The sequence below is a fragment of the Triturus cristatus genome, chromosome 3_1 (assembly GCF_964204655.1).
Source record: "Triturus cristatus chromosome 3_1, aTriCri1.1, whole genome shotgun sequence".
Lineage (NCBI taxonomy): Eukaryota > Metazoa > Chordata > Amphibia > Caudata > Salamandridae > Triturus > Triturus cristatus.
Genome location: NC_140583.1, coordinates 702,433,374 through 702,450,527, shown reverse-complemented (window position 1 = coordinate 702,450,527; position 17,154 = coordinate 702,433,374).

Sequence of the window (17,154 nt, the reverse complement as noted above, 5' to 3'; positions counted from 1 at the left end):
CCACACCACAAAGAAAACACCTAAAATGATCAAAGCCACTGGCTAAACATCACAATGGCGATAACCACAAAACTTAATACATCACCTGGTGCAAACACTGCATCTGCATATTAGCCCACTTCTGACGGGGAAGTTAACAATGGGGTTCAGAGCTCAGCACCAGGGTTCATACTCCGAGATAAATACGTCTGCCCTTGCTCGGATTCCAAACTCCCAGTTTCTCAGTCTGCAACCCTCAGCTTTAAACACACTAGAGGATTCGCGAAAGACCTCCTCCCACCGCCAGAGGAATTTTACCAGAACTGGCCAAGTTCCAAGCAAGCATCCCCATGGCAGTAAGGATCTCTCGCGTCCCTTCTTCCATTCTCACATCTTCCAGCCTCTATCTTGACGAAGCTCTAACAAGGCCTTCCAGAGTACATTAAACAAAACCAATCGCTCAGGAAAACAGCAAGACCTTGAATGTGAATAACCCAAACAACTTGTAAGCACTGCTGTGTAGGCAGGAGCAAGGCAAATTCAGACATGAGGGCATGTCAAATCCAATAGTAGGAACTCATAATTCTGTGCACGCAAAAGCAAGGCAAAGTCAGAAAGCAAGATCGCATCAGACCATGCCAAAGTAAATAGTCTAAGTCGGAGAACAAGATGATATGAAACCATGTTAAAGCGAATAGTAAGCACTTATAACATAAATGTACAAATCTACTCCATAACAATTCCCACTAAAAGACAATAAGATTACAGACCAGAAGGGAAGCAGGCATATGTAGGACCATCCTAAATTAAGGCTAGGTTAAAATAACACACTAAAATCAGGGAAAATGGTGGTAGTTGAGGGTCATCATATGGTGACAAACCAAAACATTGGCTCTTTTACTACACATACACATGTGTTTGAGTCTTTATTTAACACATTTCAGGCCAAATAAGCTATTGGACAAATCCCAAGCATACAGATCCAGCTCAAGAGTGCTTTGAAAATGATAGAGAACTCTCCTGGGGTCATGTATTCAAGGACTCAGACTACTCTCTGTGAGTTTATTTCAAACATTCCTCGGGGACTGCTGTGTCCCCTGCAGTCCACCACAACTCTTAAATTGATCATTGGTGGTCCCCTTGCCCATTCATGGGTGAAAAACTGCAAAACAATGCCCTAGCAGAGCATTATGGGAAGCTGCTTTCTTGGCTTTCTGCGTACTCTCACACAGCATCTTCTTTTTGGGGAGTTTTGTGGGTGCCCTAGTCTCACCTGAAGGCACCCACTCATGATATTGGAGGCTATGGGGGAGGCCCAAGGCCTCCACAGCCATGCCAGCCCTCATCCATCTCCTATCCTGGGGTGCCAACACAGGGCTGGTCAAACTCTAAAAAATATATTATTCTTTGTTTTTGCAGGTGCACAAGTCACACCGGGGCACTCACCACTCTGGGTCCACTTGAGGGCCCGGAGGCAAGGCCAAGGACCCTAATAGGCCTGCCGACTCCCATCTTCAGGTGCCGGTGTGACAGCCAGCCATAAATGTATGTGCTGCCACCTGGCAAGAGTGACCTTGCTTTCTGCTACCGCCCGTGGTGCATCCAGTGCTCCCTGCTCACACTTTCATGGTCAGAGAACAAGCCTGCCTCCTTCAGAGTCCCAGGGGATGGGTTCCCTGGGACACAAACTTGTGTTGGACCCTGGGAGATGGGGCTCTTGTGGCCATTACCTGTCCCCACCTTCACTTAAAAAAATTAATACAACATTTGACAACCAAAGGTTCTTTGGCTCATCCCAGCGGGATTTTATTGAAAAAGGGCGCCCTGCCCTTTTTAAAACAAAATACTCTGCAGGTACCGGAGGAGTGGCATGAGACTGCTAAACAATTTTAATTTTTTTTTTTTTTAATATTGGTCCCTGGGGGCATTTCTCACTGACCGTCCCCACCAGGCCTAGGGAGTCATGGTATCATACCTTTACCCCTATATGCTATTTAAAAAAAATCAGGACACTGGGACTGAGTCCCTGAGTCTAAAAATGGTCCCCCTACATCTCTGCTGGTGTTGACGACAGCCAATCAGATCTTATCTTTTGATCTCCTAGTACCTCAGCAGTCCTCTTGCAATAAATATCTGTAAACATTAAACATTCATTTCTCAAAATCTACTGAACAGATTTACACCAAATCAAAAAGCACGCTTTTTAGGGAAAGATTTAGCTAATTGCCAAATTAAGTGAAATTCTGTTCAGCTGTTTTTGCTTTAGTATGGTCTAAAGTTCCTACGGGAAATTGAATAAGAAAAACATGCCCTCCTCTATGTCAGCTCCAGGTTGGCAGATCACCCCAAAATGATCCAGGGAGGTGGCGCTGAGGAGGATGAACTTTTGGTGGGGAAAGCTGCATGAAGATTCATCGCCAAAGTTATTTCCTATGGAAAGTGTAATCATCACTGTAAAAACACATATATATATATATTTTTTTTTTTAACTGTGTCTGGGACGAGGTTGGAGGAATGGGTAAAATTGCAGTTTCTTCTTTGGGGCAATCCATCACAAAATCTGGTGGCCAATCCTATTCAGTCAAGAGAATATCGGAGCCACACGACATGATGCTGCCAATATTCTGGCTTGGGTCCCTATTTAATGGATTGCCTGCTTAGTTTTCTTTTGTATACCCAAAGACCCCTGCTCATCTACTAACAGCAGACATCCTTGGTGTTAGGGAAAATATCCTCCTCAAATGAGTAGGCAAACCCTGTGTATTGGCTCTAGGTTGTTCAAGCTTGAAGATTTTAAAGGATCGCCCCAAAAAGGCACTCTCTCTGATTCCACATATTCATATGGCTGAAGACGAACCAGCAATTCACATACTAGTGAACTGCAGACATGTGGTTACACAAATGCTGCAACAATGTGGTCTGCCCCTTATGGGTGGAAACATCATCTTCGTGATTGAAGCCAACAAAGCATTCAGGACAGAGGTATTCTATTCATGGGATCCAATCCCAGCAGTTAAGACACCTTCAAGAGTCTTTCACACATACACTGCAGATACAGTTCCTAATAACTACACAGCTTATGAAGCACTAGAAATACCATTAACTTACCAAGAACATCAACATTGGTTAGAATATGACCTTTCACCCACACACAACAAAGCTAGACTAGGTACACTTAGCAATTAGGGAGCAATATGGTCAGTCTTAGTCAGCTACATACCTTATCCAGGAATAGAAAATATGACAGCTCCAGAACTACGTACGTTATTCACAGATCTGGTTAGAACATATAGATGTTTAACACAATGTGTCATGTGAACAATGTAGTGAGATAGCTTAGAGAAGAAAATCACCAGAATTGTGCAAAATGTGATTGTAATATGGCACTTGGCACAGTGTTAGGCAGTCATATGAACATTGATTTCATGGGCCCAGGGCCGGACTTGGAACCAAAACCAGCCCTGGCAAACTGCTCAGACGGCCCCCTCGGAGAGGGGGGGGTGCAGCCAAGCAGTTTGCGCGGGCCGGTTTCGGACGATTTTGTTACAGGGGGCTGATATTGCCGACCCCCAGTAACAAAAGCGTCCCTCTAGGGGTCCAAAACCGGCCCCCACCCTAACAGCCCACCGGGGAAATTCCAGGTGCCCGCTACAGCCAGTCCGGCCCTACATGGACCCCAAACATGGACCCCTCTTTTCAGGTACGTGATGTCAAAATACAAAATGGCCCCCGCAAGGGCATGTAAATGATCTTAATTGTAATACTAGTCTTCTAGCACATAATTGTAATTTCTTTTGCCAATTTAATTGACTCAATATACACTATGATAAGTATGCAGATATATCATAGATATACAGGGTGTTTTCCACATAACTTGCTTGCCCCCCTTTAATTTTTGGATAGCTAAAGATACAAATTTCAAACAAAAATAATGGTCATCAAAAATGTCTTGTTTATGTTCTTACTATTTAGCGGCACTTGGGCCCCATATACAGGGTGTACCAAAAGTCTATTACAACATTTTAAATGATACCCTGCTTATTTGTGCTATATTTTTTGTAATAATATAAAAACAGATTATGTAACATTTAAATAATAAAACTTTTTATTGAAAAAGAATGAAGCTACAAATGATATTGGCATTAATATTTATTGTTATTTTAGTCAAGTTTTTCAAAGCATACAATTTGGTCAGTCATCTAAAACATGCCCTCCTGATTGCATTATCTATCACAAAAACAAAGACTGGTACATGGAAGAAACAATTGTTTACATTTACATGCTTGGGAACAACATGTTTTACATCCACACTTGACAAGTTCCTTGCAATATTTTGAAGCATCAGGCAAAAGTAACTATGGAGGTTCATATCTGAAATCTTCCCTCAGCCATCCCCACTGAGCTGGATCAGGCATATCAGTATGCACATTCCACTATTAAGACAACACATTATACGCTTGGAAAGTAGCTCTCTAGCTGTGTTGTAAAAGGGCAGCCTCTCTTGGTGGCACATTTTCTAGACAGTGATTAGGTTTGATCACAATGCTTCTTCGACACTCTTTAAAAGAACCTGTTTTAATGTTCTTATTGTATAATCTAATTACAAATTGCTGAAGCTGACTGAAACTGTTGTTTTAAATATCTGGTGGGCAATGAGAGAGCTCCAAAAATATTTCCTTGACAGCCTGAACACTTTGCCTCATTTCACAACCTGTTTTCTTGCCACGACCTGCAAATGCGGATAGTGTCACAACCGGTAAATGGTTGGAAAAATAAAATACCATCACAAACACTTTTGCCAATTTTATTAGCATACTCATGAATAGGCTGGGGCCTTTGATGTTTCCCAGTACCAAAATCAATCCACAAAGTTGAAATATTTAGGCTGCTAAATGCATAAAGAACAATAACTGCTGCATCAGAATCAACAGTATGTTATAGACTTCTGGCCACTTTCACTAGCATGTTTGCATGTAATAGTATTCTAGTATCAGCTTCTTCTTGCTAACATGGTCTGAGTTCAAAACCATTCAGATTTTCGGAAATATTCACAATGTTATCATCCTTTGTCATTACTACAATTTTCCCATCTGGTATCTCAAGACTCAAAGAGTTAGAAGTCACAAATTGGAACAAATTAGTTTTTGTTATCTGCATTTTGTTGAAAAGCCACCCAGTTTTTTTGTATATTTGTTGAACCTTTTACAAAATAGCATGGACCAAAACCTCACCTATTTCCTTCTTCCTTTTTCAGAGACACCTCTATGTAATGGTCAAATACTATGCCAGTTCCTTTCGATATGTTAAGTATGTTCCTTACATGAGACTGGAATATATAGGTTCTCTAGTCTCGAAAATTGCATACGTTGTCAGATTTTAAGAAATTGATTATTGTCAATTTATCCATAATAACACAACTTGCAGGGTCTGGAATATTATTCATGTTATATACAGTACCATCAAGCTTTTCCAGACAAGAGATGACGGCAGACTTTGTCCTTTTTCTTAGCAATCCTCCCTCAGAAAATAATGGGAGATAATGAAAATTGTTCCTAACTCTCGTGTAAGAAAGTTTCAATTCTATTAAGGACGCGGAGGCGAGGATTATGCTTCCCTGTCTTTGCTTTATTCAACAGCAGCTTATTTTAAAACAACATTTCTTCAAGCTTCACATAAAGCAAAGGAAAAAAACGAACAGTCCCAGTAGTCCCTTGGAATGAAATCATAACACAGCCAATGGGAGTCCAATAGTAGTTCCTTTCATAACCAATCAGGATCCACATTCAGGTGTAACAGTCCTTTCTTTGCTCTGATCCCCCTCTTTCTTTCCACGAGTCATGTGACAGTAATGTTTCTACTGGTCCGATTTGGATCCATCTGAACCTGAGAACACAAGAGACGGATCAGAGGTACTCTGAGAACAGTAAACATGTCTCAACAAGGTACAGAATCATCATTTACATCCGCTCACTTTAGGTTCGTAAATTATCTCTAAAACGCCTTACTTACTTCTTAGGGCGGGCTTCTTCAGCGAAGAGTAACTTCTCGCCGGGTGGGATGACCCTCACCTCCACGTCCTTAATGGAATTGAAACTTTCCTACAAGAGAGTTAGGAACAATTTTCCTTCTATGTCAGGACAGGAGGCGAGGATTATGCTGGTTCAAAGCTTGTTCATATCCAGCACCGGCTTAACGTAGAAGCTCTTAAAAGTCGAGTCTGTCGACCAATCAGCAGCATTAAGAATGTCTTCCAGTCTTGCCCCCAAGGAGAAGGCTTTGGAGGCCATCGCTCCCCTGGTAGAATGGGCTCCAAACATGGTCAAGTCAATGCCTGCCGCTTGCATGATCCATCTAATCCATCTTGCAATTGTGGGTGAGGAGACCGCCATCTGTGTTTTCTTTAGTGCAATTAGAAGTTGTCTTTCGCCTGGAGGGCAGTATTCTTCAGACATTAGTTCATATTTCTTGAGGCATTGGACTACAGAAAGTTTTGGAGAGTCAGGAAGGGCAGGGTATTCAATAACTCTCATATTAGTCTTGGTCCTTCTAGTCACTATGAAAGATACACCAGAGGGTGAAAATATTCTGCTGGTTATATCCAAGGCACACACGTCGGAGACTCTCCTGCAGTAGATTAAACATAGCAACATTGCTAATTTTGCAGACAACTCCTTACATGACAAAAACCTATTTGGTTGCCAGGAAAGAAACAAGTTCAAAACTCTACTGATATCCCAGAGTGCTGAATATCTTGGCGATGGTGGTAGTGCTTGTCTGAGTCCCAAAGCAGCCTACACACAAGAACATGTTCCCCTACCGGAATTCAATCTACCGGATGAGGTCCAGCGGATATTGCTGAGCGTAAAGTATTGATGTACAGATAGACTAGTCCTTCCATTGCCAGCTCCTTCAAGAAATGGGCTATCTGGACTACCTTGACGCCCAAGGGCTCAAAAGACCGTTGCAGACACCAGTGTGTCCATCTGGTCCACACTGACTTGTATCGCTTGACCGTGCTATCCACCCAGGCTTTGTCAAGGAGGTTCTGAGCCGAGCTCAAAAGTCCCAGGACCGCCCAACATCCCCTGTAAATCGCCACGCCATCAGCTGGAGAACGCCATTGAGGACTAGCTGGTGGGGAATCTTGTCTGGATTGAGAAGGAGATGATGAAACTGGGGTGTTAGATTGGAAAATACAAGGTAAGTTCCAGTAGAACTGGAAACCACACTTAAGATCTCTAAAATCACCTCCGCTTGTTGGCGCCTGACCTGAGCCGTCATCCTGGTAATCATGGTGAATGGAGGGAAGGCGTACCCCCGTTCCTGAGCCCAATCCTGTAAAAGGGCATCCGTTGCAGCCGCCAGTGGATCCGGTCTCCAGCTGAAAAAATGGGCCAGCTGGTGATTCAGGTGGGATGCAAAGAGATCTACCAAGAACAGACCCCATTCCGCTTGTATGCTCGCAAACACTTCTGTGTCCAGTTTCCAAAAGCTGGAGTCCCTCAGGTGGCGCGAGTGCCAGTCCGCCACTTAATTTTCCTGGCCCGGAAGATACTCTGCTGTTGCGGAGATCTGATGTTCCAGGCATTATTGCCAAAAACCAGTTGTGTGATCTGAGAGGACTTTGAAGCGTTTATCTAACGGAAGATACATTGTCCATCTTGAGCAACATGCAAGATTGTCTTTTGTCCAACATTGAACTGCAAAGGAGCCCGCCTGGAGTTCTAAGCAGTTGATGTGTAACATTTGTTCTTGAGGAGACCATGATCCCCCTGTGGAAAAATCTCCGAAGCGAGTGCCCCAACCCGACCTGCTGGCATCCGATTCTATGATAAGATCCAGGGCAGAACCGAAGATTGCCCTCCCATTCCACACTTCCATGTGGGATAGCCACCAAGAAATTTTATCCCTCACTTCACCTGTGGGCTCTACCATCTGTGAATATGTGAGACCTTTCCAGAGCTGAGTCGCTTCGAGGCGTTGCATGGCCTGATAGTGCACGGGCCCTGGAAATAAGACCTGGATCAAAGAGGATAAGAGGCCTACGAGGCGAGCAATCTGTTGCAGTGAGGTGCAAGATTTGGCCAATGTGCGGCGTTGCTCTTGTCTTATTTTTGTCATTTTCCGAGACGGTAGACTGAGGGTGGCGGTTAAGGAGTTGATTGTGAACTCCAAGAAGGTTGCTGACTGAGCTGGAACCAGAAGGGATTTGTTTTCGTTTACCACAAACACCAAGCCCTCTAAGAGGTGCACCGCAGTTCGCAGTTGACACAGTTGAGTGAGGGACTGAGCCATGAGCTGCAACTCATCCAAATAAACAATAAGGCTGATGCCTCGTGCTCGAGGATGTTCCACCGCAGGTTTGAGAACTTTGGTGAAGCACCAGGGAGCAGAGTATACCCCGAAGGGAAACTTTAAAACTCGAACGCCTGATGGCGCCACAGGAACTGCAGGAAGCGCCGATGTGGCAGAAAAATCGGCATCACAAGATATGCATCTTTGAGGTCTAAAAGGGCCATCCAATCAGAGGGTCGTAAGACATCTCGAAGAAGGTGGATTCCCTCCATTTTGAAATGGCTATATACCAGCAATTCCTTGAATTCCTTTAGATTTATCACCGGTTGTCCACTAGGAAGATGTTGCTGACAAACCCCCAGGGATGAATGGTTGTGCGTTGAATAGCGCGTTTGTCTAGTAAGTCCTGTATTTCCGCATTTATGAGACTCATCTCTTCTGCAGAGAATTGGATTGGTCATGGCCTGGTTGCTTGACTAGGGGTTCCGTAAAATTTGATCTGAAATCCTTGTAAGGTTTGCAAAGCCCACGCATCTGACGTTAGTTCGCACCATTCTCTGACGAAACCAGCTAGCTGTTCTCCGACCTGAACCCTGGAAGAAGGTTGTACACTCATTGGCATTATTGTTGGCGGATTGTCCTTTCAGGCCTCTGCAGCAGAATCACTGTCCTCCGGTAGGATAGAAGTTGGCAAAGTGAGTTTGGTCCTGGTAGCCGTTACCGCGCCTGGAGCCTTGCCCTTTGGAGTAGTGTGGAAGTGTGGATTTTCCTGATCAGTTATGTCCCCTATCTTGGACCCCAACGGTTCTATGTGCATGTCACAAGTACATGTATGTTCCCTCCAGTTCCAGTTTCCAAAACGCAAACATATGTGCGTCCACCGTCAACATGTTCTCTGTCAGATCCGCCATCAATGGGCTGGATATTCGATTCCGAAGTATGAAAGGCCACCGACTTTATATGGCTAAGTTACTCCATTTTTACAGTTCAGGCAAGTAGGCCCGATCCTGTCCTTAAAGCCTTCCCTGCTCTCTGTCTCTGACAGCTTCAGCTTGAGCTCGCATCTGTATCCATGAACTTTGTCCTACTCCCTGTGCAGCTAACGGTGCCTGCTTCGGCCAGTTTTGCCTGCCTGCCAAGAAGCTGTATTTCACCTTCGAATTATCTACTTTGCTCTTCAGCCGATGCATTCCTGTTCGGTGATTTAGGTAAACATTTCCTCTAAGCTCACAAGCAAAGGACTCGGCCTTTCCGTCCTCCTGCAAGTAATTCATAGCCCTGTTGCCATGGAAAGTTTTCTGCCCCTCGCATCTCATATAGACACTTAGACGCTTGTACACGCACACACAGTCAGTATAGAATAGATTCTGTCCGAGAGTCTTTTCTTGTGGATAACATAGTTCTCTAAACATAGGATGTTAGATATGATTTGGGATTAGGTTGACTTGACCCCCCAGACTTCTCGTCTCCACATGTAGAGCTAAATGTCAAGTCCCCTTCACCCCCTAGTTGCACGTCAATCACACGTCATGCTGTTGCGCGCGCATCTATGTTAAGTATTATCTTATAGATCCACCTATGCATGATAATCAGAGCCAATCATGTTTCTTTCTGCTCCTTATTACGCCTAGTTTCGATTACGTACCACTATGTCATTTCTCTTATCAATTGTTACGCCTTTTGCATTCATTTCATTGTAATGTATGAGCTATAAAAGTTACTTCTTGTCAATAAAGTATTGTACTTCACTTCCTGAACCCTCGTGGTGACGGAACCTGAAGGCCGCCACTCGAGTCGGCCATTTTGGAATAAAGCCCATTCAGAAAATCTCTTATACCACGGATTCTGCCTCTTGTTATTCTGAGCTATTTTACTTTATTTTAGATTCCGTATGAAATTCAGTCAAGGTAAAAAGAATATTTACCACATAATGGCGCCCGAACAGGGACACTTTCTCATCTCACGCGCCGGCGGTGCGTTGCAGGCCCGGTCTCCTGCCACAGCTGGACGGACCATAAACGCGTACCAGCAGGATTTCCTGTAAGCTCCCTCCGGTCAAGCGGGGGCGACTGAGGCTGCGATCAACCCAGACGAGGCGGTGAGAAGTGCGAAGTATCCCGACCAGAGCCTAGCTGAGAGAGCAAGATCCGAGGTATACAGAGGCCCACCAGGTTTTCGAAATCCCGATGTCCAGAGGGTCCGCTGTCCGCAGTCATCGAGTCCCGTTCATTCTCTGAGGCCTTCCGTTTCAAGGAGCTACTCGGTGAGTACCATCGCCGGGGAGGCGTGTTGACAGCACATAGGTTGTGCCGGTCAAGACGGATTTGGGTACACAAATCCGGTCTGCACTGTTTAGCAGTGTATATGTACTGTTTAGCAGTATATCAAGTATTCCGAAGTATTCAGTTATGGTCAAGAATTCAGCGTGGTGATTAGTCATGCAGACTGTCATCATCGTCGGTCATTTTTTAAAAATGTTTAATGTTTAAATGTTTAAAGTGTTCAAATGTCTTGCATATTGTGGTATGAATGATTGTTCATTGTTCACCGTTCATTATTGTGTTTTCCGTATTAAGTGAATTCAATAGTAAGTATCAGATCAGTTGTCGAGATGCCGCTCTTCTCGAAGTTAAGACAGATTACTACCAGAAAAGGGGTGCTCGAAGAAGCAGTTCCTATTCCTCCTAGGGACACCCCAGGGCATTTTATGTATCACAAGCATGGCTTAGATGCCATATTGTTTCTTGATCTATGGGTAGATTATACCAAGGGATTGCCGGAAAGTCAAAGGTGGCCCGCAGCGGGAACCTGGGATGCAGAGTGCATCATGAAAGTGGAAGAAGAGTTATGGAAAAGAAAAGTCAGACAGTCACAGAAAGACGCTGTTGAGTTATGGCGTAAAGAATCTCATAGACGTACAGAAAAAGCACGTAGACAGGAAGAGAGGAGTAAAGAGAGTTCAAAGGAAGTTCAAGAAAATATATTAATTGAGGAAGGTATCCGAGTAAAATCAGAACAAGTAGATAGACAAAGAAACGCTCTTATGAGTGGTATGTATCCCCTCCTAGCCGAAGGACTACCTAAGGCTGTTCCAGAGATGCCAAAAGACTTGCCACCCCCATTATTTCCAATTAAGGTACATCCAAAAGGGCATCCCAGAACCGCAGAAGATGTTTTTCTTTCCTCATATCTAGATGACGCAGCTCCCGAGTATGCTAACCCCACACCACATAGACCGTCTGGCGGAGGGGTTCAACGTCAGGATCAGGTATCTGTCCCCGTGCAACAGCAAGTCCCGACGCGAGCTCCGGCAAGCACGTCTGTTTCCGCATCTGTCCCCGCAATCGATTCTACGGTGGTATCGACACCTATAGTTGCTGTGTCACGTTCGACGAATCCATTCACACCCGACGCCCCTGAAGGGGCCACGGGAGGTGCAAGCAATACTTTTACGCCACCTAGAATAAATAAACTTATTTTTCAAGAATCAGCGCATTCACGTACACCCAAATTCGTAAGTGAACGTACGCTTAAGGAACTCCTTATAGATTGTAGATATGACCCGGTGGTCGGTAAAGAGGACGAAATGGTCCTGGCATCATTACGTATCAGACGAGCCGCAGAGTATTTAGCGAGGTTACCAGGAATGACTACGCATCTAGATAACATATATCATTTTGTCCAAACAGGGCGAGACCCAGAATGTATTAACAGAGCTATGGAATTCCAGAAAGTAGAGATAAAGGGGGAACTGTTACGTTTCCTCATAAACTGCGTGATCAGAAATCAAGACCGTCCGGGGGTAGACCCGAATACAATGCTTATTCTTACAAGATGGAGCCAGAATATATCAGAAGGGAGACACGATAAGAAAAACTGTATAATAGCCATGTGCCGAAAAATCCGTAGAGAAATAGAACGCATTCACGAAGAAAGATTGGAAACAGACGAGTTCGAGCAAGATGAAGTCTCCGAATCAGGGAATTCCGCAAGACAGTCAGAAACCATAGCATACGTAGGCAGAGGAAGATCCTGTGATAATACTAGATGCTTTTCTGATCCCATACACTCTGTATGTCCAAATAATAGCAGAACGTATCCGACGCCTGTAATAAATTTAAAGTCTCCTGAACATCTGTTCCAAGCCGCAGATAAACTACTACGAGAACGAAGGGGTTACCACCTCCTCGATTCCATGGATGAGCAAGAATTGGCCAGATCAGCCGTTCACTGGATTGACAGTCCTGAAAAATACGGTGATGAGACCGTAGCACACACGTTTTTTAACCTTAGTGCAGATGAACAACGTTTAGCTGGAATCTATATGATTCAGCAACTCCTTATATTATATAAGAGCCAACATGCTGACCCTGGTCCTTTACCTGATATATTAACGGAACTACTCACGAACAGATGGAGAGGTTCTAGTAACAAGTTGATTAAAGAAATATTAGTGTCACGTAAACAGTATGTCCTTTTTGTAAATCCGGATTCTTTCCCGCTGCCCCGCAGAGAAAGAACGCCGTATTATATGGATAGACAAAATCCCTTACGAGAAGTGCACCCAATAAAAGGCGAAGACAATGAGTTTCACCGTGTATTTGTATACACACCCATATCAAAAATTGAATTGTTAGAAATGAAGAAAGTAGTACCAAGTCATGACAAAGACCCAGCGGGTTTCCACCGAGAAATTAAGGACATGTTGCTGATGGGAGAGTATACCTATCCTGATATTATGACGATATTAAAGGTGCTCTTACCTGCTGGTATTTATGAAAAACTGAAAGAAAAAGAGTGGGAAGTGGGAGACCAAAAGATAGATTGGACAGCATTAGAAACGGAAGAAAAGGCCCGAGCTGCAGGTTCAGGGCTCGGGGATAAAGTCAAAGCATTACCAGGTTTACTAGTACAAGTACTGCCACGTTTGTTAACTACGAAAAAGGAAGATTGGGGTGCAATCACGGCCTGTAAACAAAAGCATGATGAAGACACAAGTGACTATTATGCCCGATTTGAAAAATGTTTTGGAATAAATAGTGGTATAAAAACAAGTAGTGAGTCGTATCCACATTTATTTGTGACAAAATTAGTAGAAAATGCATTACCTCCAGTAAAGAATAGAATATTGAAATTCGAGAGTACCTGGCAAAGTAACACTCCGTCACAAATGCTACAAATGTTACAGTATCATCACAATAGAATTAGAGATGAACAAGAACACGAACAAAGACGTATGAAAGATACAAAAATGAAAATGCTAGTGTCTCAGACAGTACCGGCTGAAGGACATAAAAAGGGTATGACACAGTCCGATTCAGCAGGACCGGTAAAAGGGACATGCAATTATTGCAAAAAGCCAGGTCATTACGTACACGATTGTCCAGTTTTAAAACACAATATCGCCATAGGTAAAACACAAGAAAGATCACGGCCACTCAGACAAGATCAGAATGAACAAGGAGCTATGCCACATTCCCAGGCCATGCCAGCCGCACAACAGCCAATACAGTTTGTGCCAGCTGCACCACCGTTGCCTGTTACTGCCACACAAACCACCACACGACAAATGTATCAGACTGCACAGTATGAATATCCTGAGTATCAGCGTTACGCATGAACCAGCCTAGAGAGGGAAGTTGACTTACCGCTTATCGAGATTCCTGTAGATCAAGAAGGACCTTATGTACATAGTGAATTATTAGGTCAAGATAGAAAATTCTTACTCGATACAGGGGCAAGTCGTACAACTATAAAACGTAGTGAAGTTCCAGGGGCACCCCTCTCAGGCTCTCAAAATGTTTCCCTTGGTTTTTCAGGAAAACCTATTGTTAACGAAGTATCACAGCCTCTTCCACTTACGATAGGACCTTTGACACGAACTACAGATTTATTGCTTACTAAATCATGCCCAGAAAATTTGTTAGGAATTAAAACTCTGAAAGCCCTAGGAGCCATAATATGTTGTTCTCCGGGAGGAATAAGGTTGTTTTTACGTGATTTTAAAGGTCACTATGTGTCTAGAGACATGGATCCCCGACTACAGACTTTACCAGCACATCTATGGGCACAAGGCCCTACTGATGTTGGTTGCATGAACATTACACCATACCGAGTTACACTCAAGGCAGGAGTGGTATTACCACGAATGCGACAATACAAGTTACCGCAAGATGCTGTAGTGGCTTTGCTGAAAATCATTGATGAGTTAATTGCCCAAGGAGTAGTTGTAGAAACAGACTCCAATGTATGTAATTCACCGATAATTCCGATTCTTAAACGAACTGACCCTACTGCTCCGCCAGTATACCGATTGGTTATTGATTTGCGGGAACTAAACAAGTGCATTGTGCCACAATTTCCTGTGGTCCCCGATATATCATCATTATTGACAGCAATTGATTCCGAAGCAACATTCTTTACTGTAATTGATCTCAAGAATGCCTTTTTTAGCGTCCCAATAGATCCGGAAAGCCAATATTTGTTCGGATTCAGTTTAAATGGGCGCAGCTTTAAATTCTCACGCGCTCCCCAAGGATTCACAGAAAGCCCCAGCATCTACAGCCAAGCACTGAAACGAGAACTTGACAGTATCCACATGCCAGTCAATACTGCACTGCTTCAATATGTCGATGATCTGCTGATCACCGCGAGAAGCGAACCTGAATGTGAAAAGGCTTCTCTGACAGTTTTACATTTTCTAGCCGACAAGGGGCACAAAGTGTCTCCCTCTAAGCTGCAATTCTGTGCCCAGCGAGTTATTTATCTTGGTCACTCGCTGTCCAAGGAGGGAAGGCAGCTTACACCAGATCGCATCCAGTTAATTGCTAACATGTCAATACCACAGACACAAAAGGAGGTGCGGGCTTTCATAGGCCTCACTTCATATTGTAGGCAGTGGATCCCTCAGTACGCATTTCTAGCAAAACCACTCATTCAGTTAACCACACAGGAGGCAGCCACATCGACTGTTCTCCCTTGGACTCAGGAACATACACAAGCTTTTGAAAGCTTAAAGGAAGCTTTATGTCAAGCACCTGTTTTAGCAACACCATGTTATAGCAAACATTTTACACTCTTTGTCACAGAACGCGAAGGTACTGCTTTGTCAGTACTCACACAGGAACAAGCAGGATCACGCAAGCCATGTGCTTATTTTTCCAGTACATTAGATCCCGTAGCTCAGGCTTTGCCCGCATGCCTGAAATCAGTGGCAGCAACAGCTTTAGCAATCAGACAAAGCGATGCCATAGTGTTAGGACATCCATTGACAGTACAAGTACCACATGCAGTAGAAGTTCTTGTGAACCGAACACAAACACAACACTTGACCATAGCAAGACTTACCGGTTATGAACTGACATTGTTTCAGCCACACATAGAGATCCGACGGTGTAATACATTGAATCCTGCTACACTATTACCTGTAATTGGAACAGACCCACTAGCTCATGATTGTGTTGAAATTATTGAAATAAAGACGAAACCTAGACAAGACTTGACAGACGTTCCATTGTTAGATCCAGACCTGACGTTGTATGTAGATGGATCGTGCATGAGAGCAAGTACAGGAGACTTAGTGGCCGCGTATGCAGTCACAACAGACACTGAAGTTATTGAGACAAATTGTATAGATACTTTGTCAGCCCAAGCAGCAGAACTTATTGCTCTAACACAAGCCTGTATTCAAGCTACAAATAAGAAAGTTAATGTATACACTGACTCACGTTATGCATTCGGAGTTGTACACGACTTCGGCGTGCTGTGGCGAGAGAGAGGTTATTTAACCTCCCATGGTGCCCACATTCAGCACGGAACCCTCATTCATGCCTTGTTAGACGCAATACATCTACCAACTGCCATATCGATTATGAAATGTAAAGCACACACGAAGGTTACTGATATCATTTCTCAAGGCAATGATTTAGCTGACAGAACAGCTAAACAGACGGCTCAGAATCGCACATTAGACATGACAAAGCCAATAGTTCAGACACCAACACAGTGTATGACAATTAAGGATCCCGCACTTGACGTAATTGACATACAGACACATGCTACTGCAGAGGAATTAAAGAAATGGACTGAACTAGGAGGGATCCAGACAGATCAGGGATGGATGACGAAGGAGAAATCTGTATGGTTTCTTCCTGACTCTATGGTCCAGGCCATTATAGCTACAATTCACAGCCCAGCGCATTTAGGAGAGAAAGCTATGCTAGATAGCATTCAACACATTTGGTTCAACAAACATTTACGAGCAGCAGCTAAACAAAAAGTCCGTACCTGTATGATATGTTGTCAGTTCAACCCAGGAAAAAGTGTTCCCGTAGAACAGGGTGGATTCCAGACTCCTGATCATCCTTTTGAAGTGCTCCAAATGGATTATATCCAGATGGAACGATGTCGAGGATTCAAATATGTTCTGGTAGTTGTCTGCGCTCTCTCCCGATGGACTGAGGCGTACCCAGTATCAGATTACACGGCCCCGACTACTGCCAAACAGTTAGTTCGAGAATTCTTCCCGCGGTACGGTTTACCACGTGTTGTATATTCAGATAACGGCCAGCCTTTCTCATCCGAATTAATGAAACATGTCTCACTTTTGTTGGGATATCAGTGGAAATTCCACTGTGTCCGACACCCCGAGGCAGCAGGTCTCGTGGAACGACATAATCAAATTTTGAAAATCAGATTGTCTAAAATATGTAAGGAGAAAGGTGTTGACTGGATAGTAGCATTACCAGTTGCACTATTTTACATAAGAATGGTAGCACACTCTCGAACAGGGCTATCCCCGTATGAGGTGATCTTCGGAAGACCACCAAATATGTGGGGGACGCCTATACCACGTAAAATAACTGATGTTAATTGTAATAT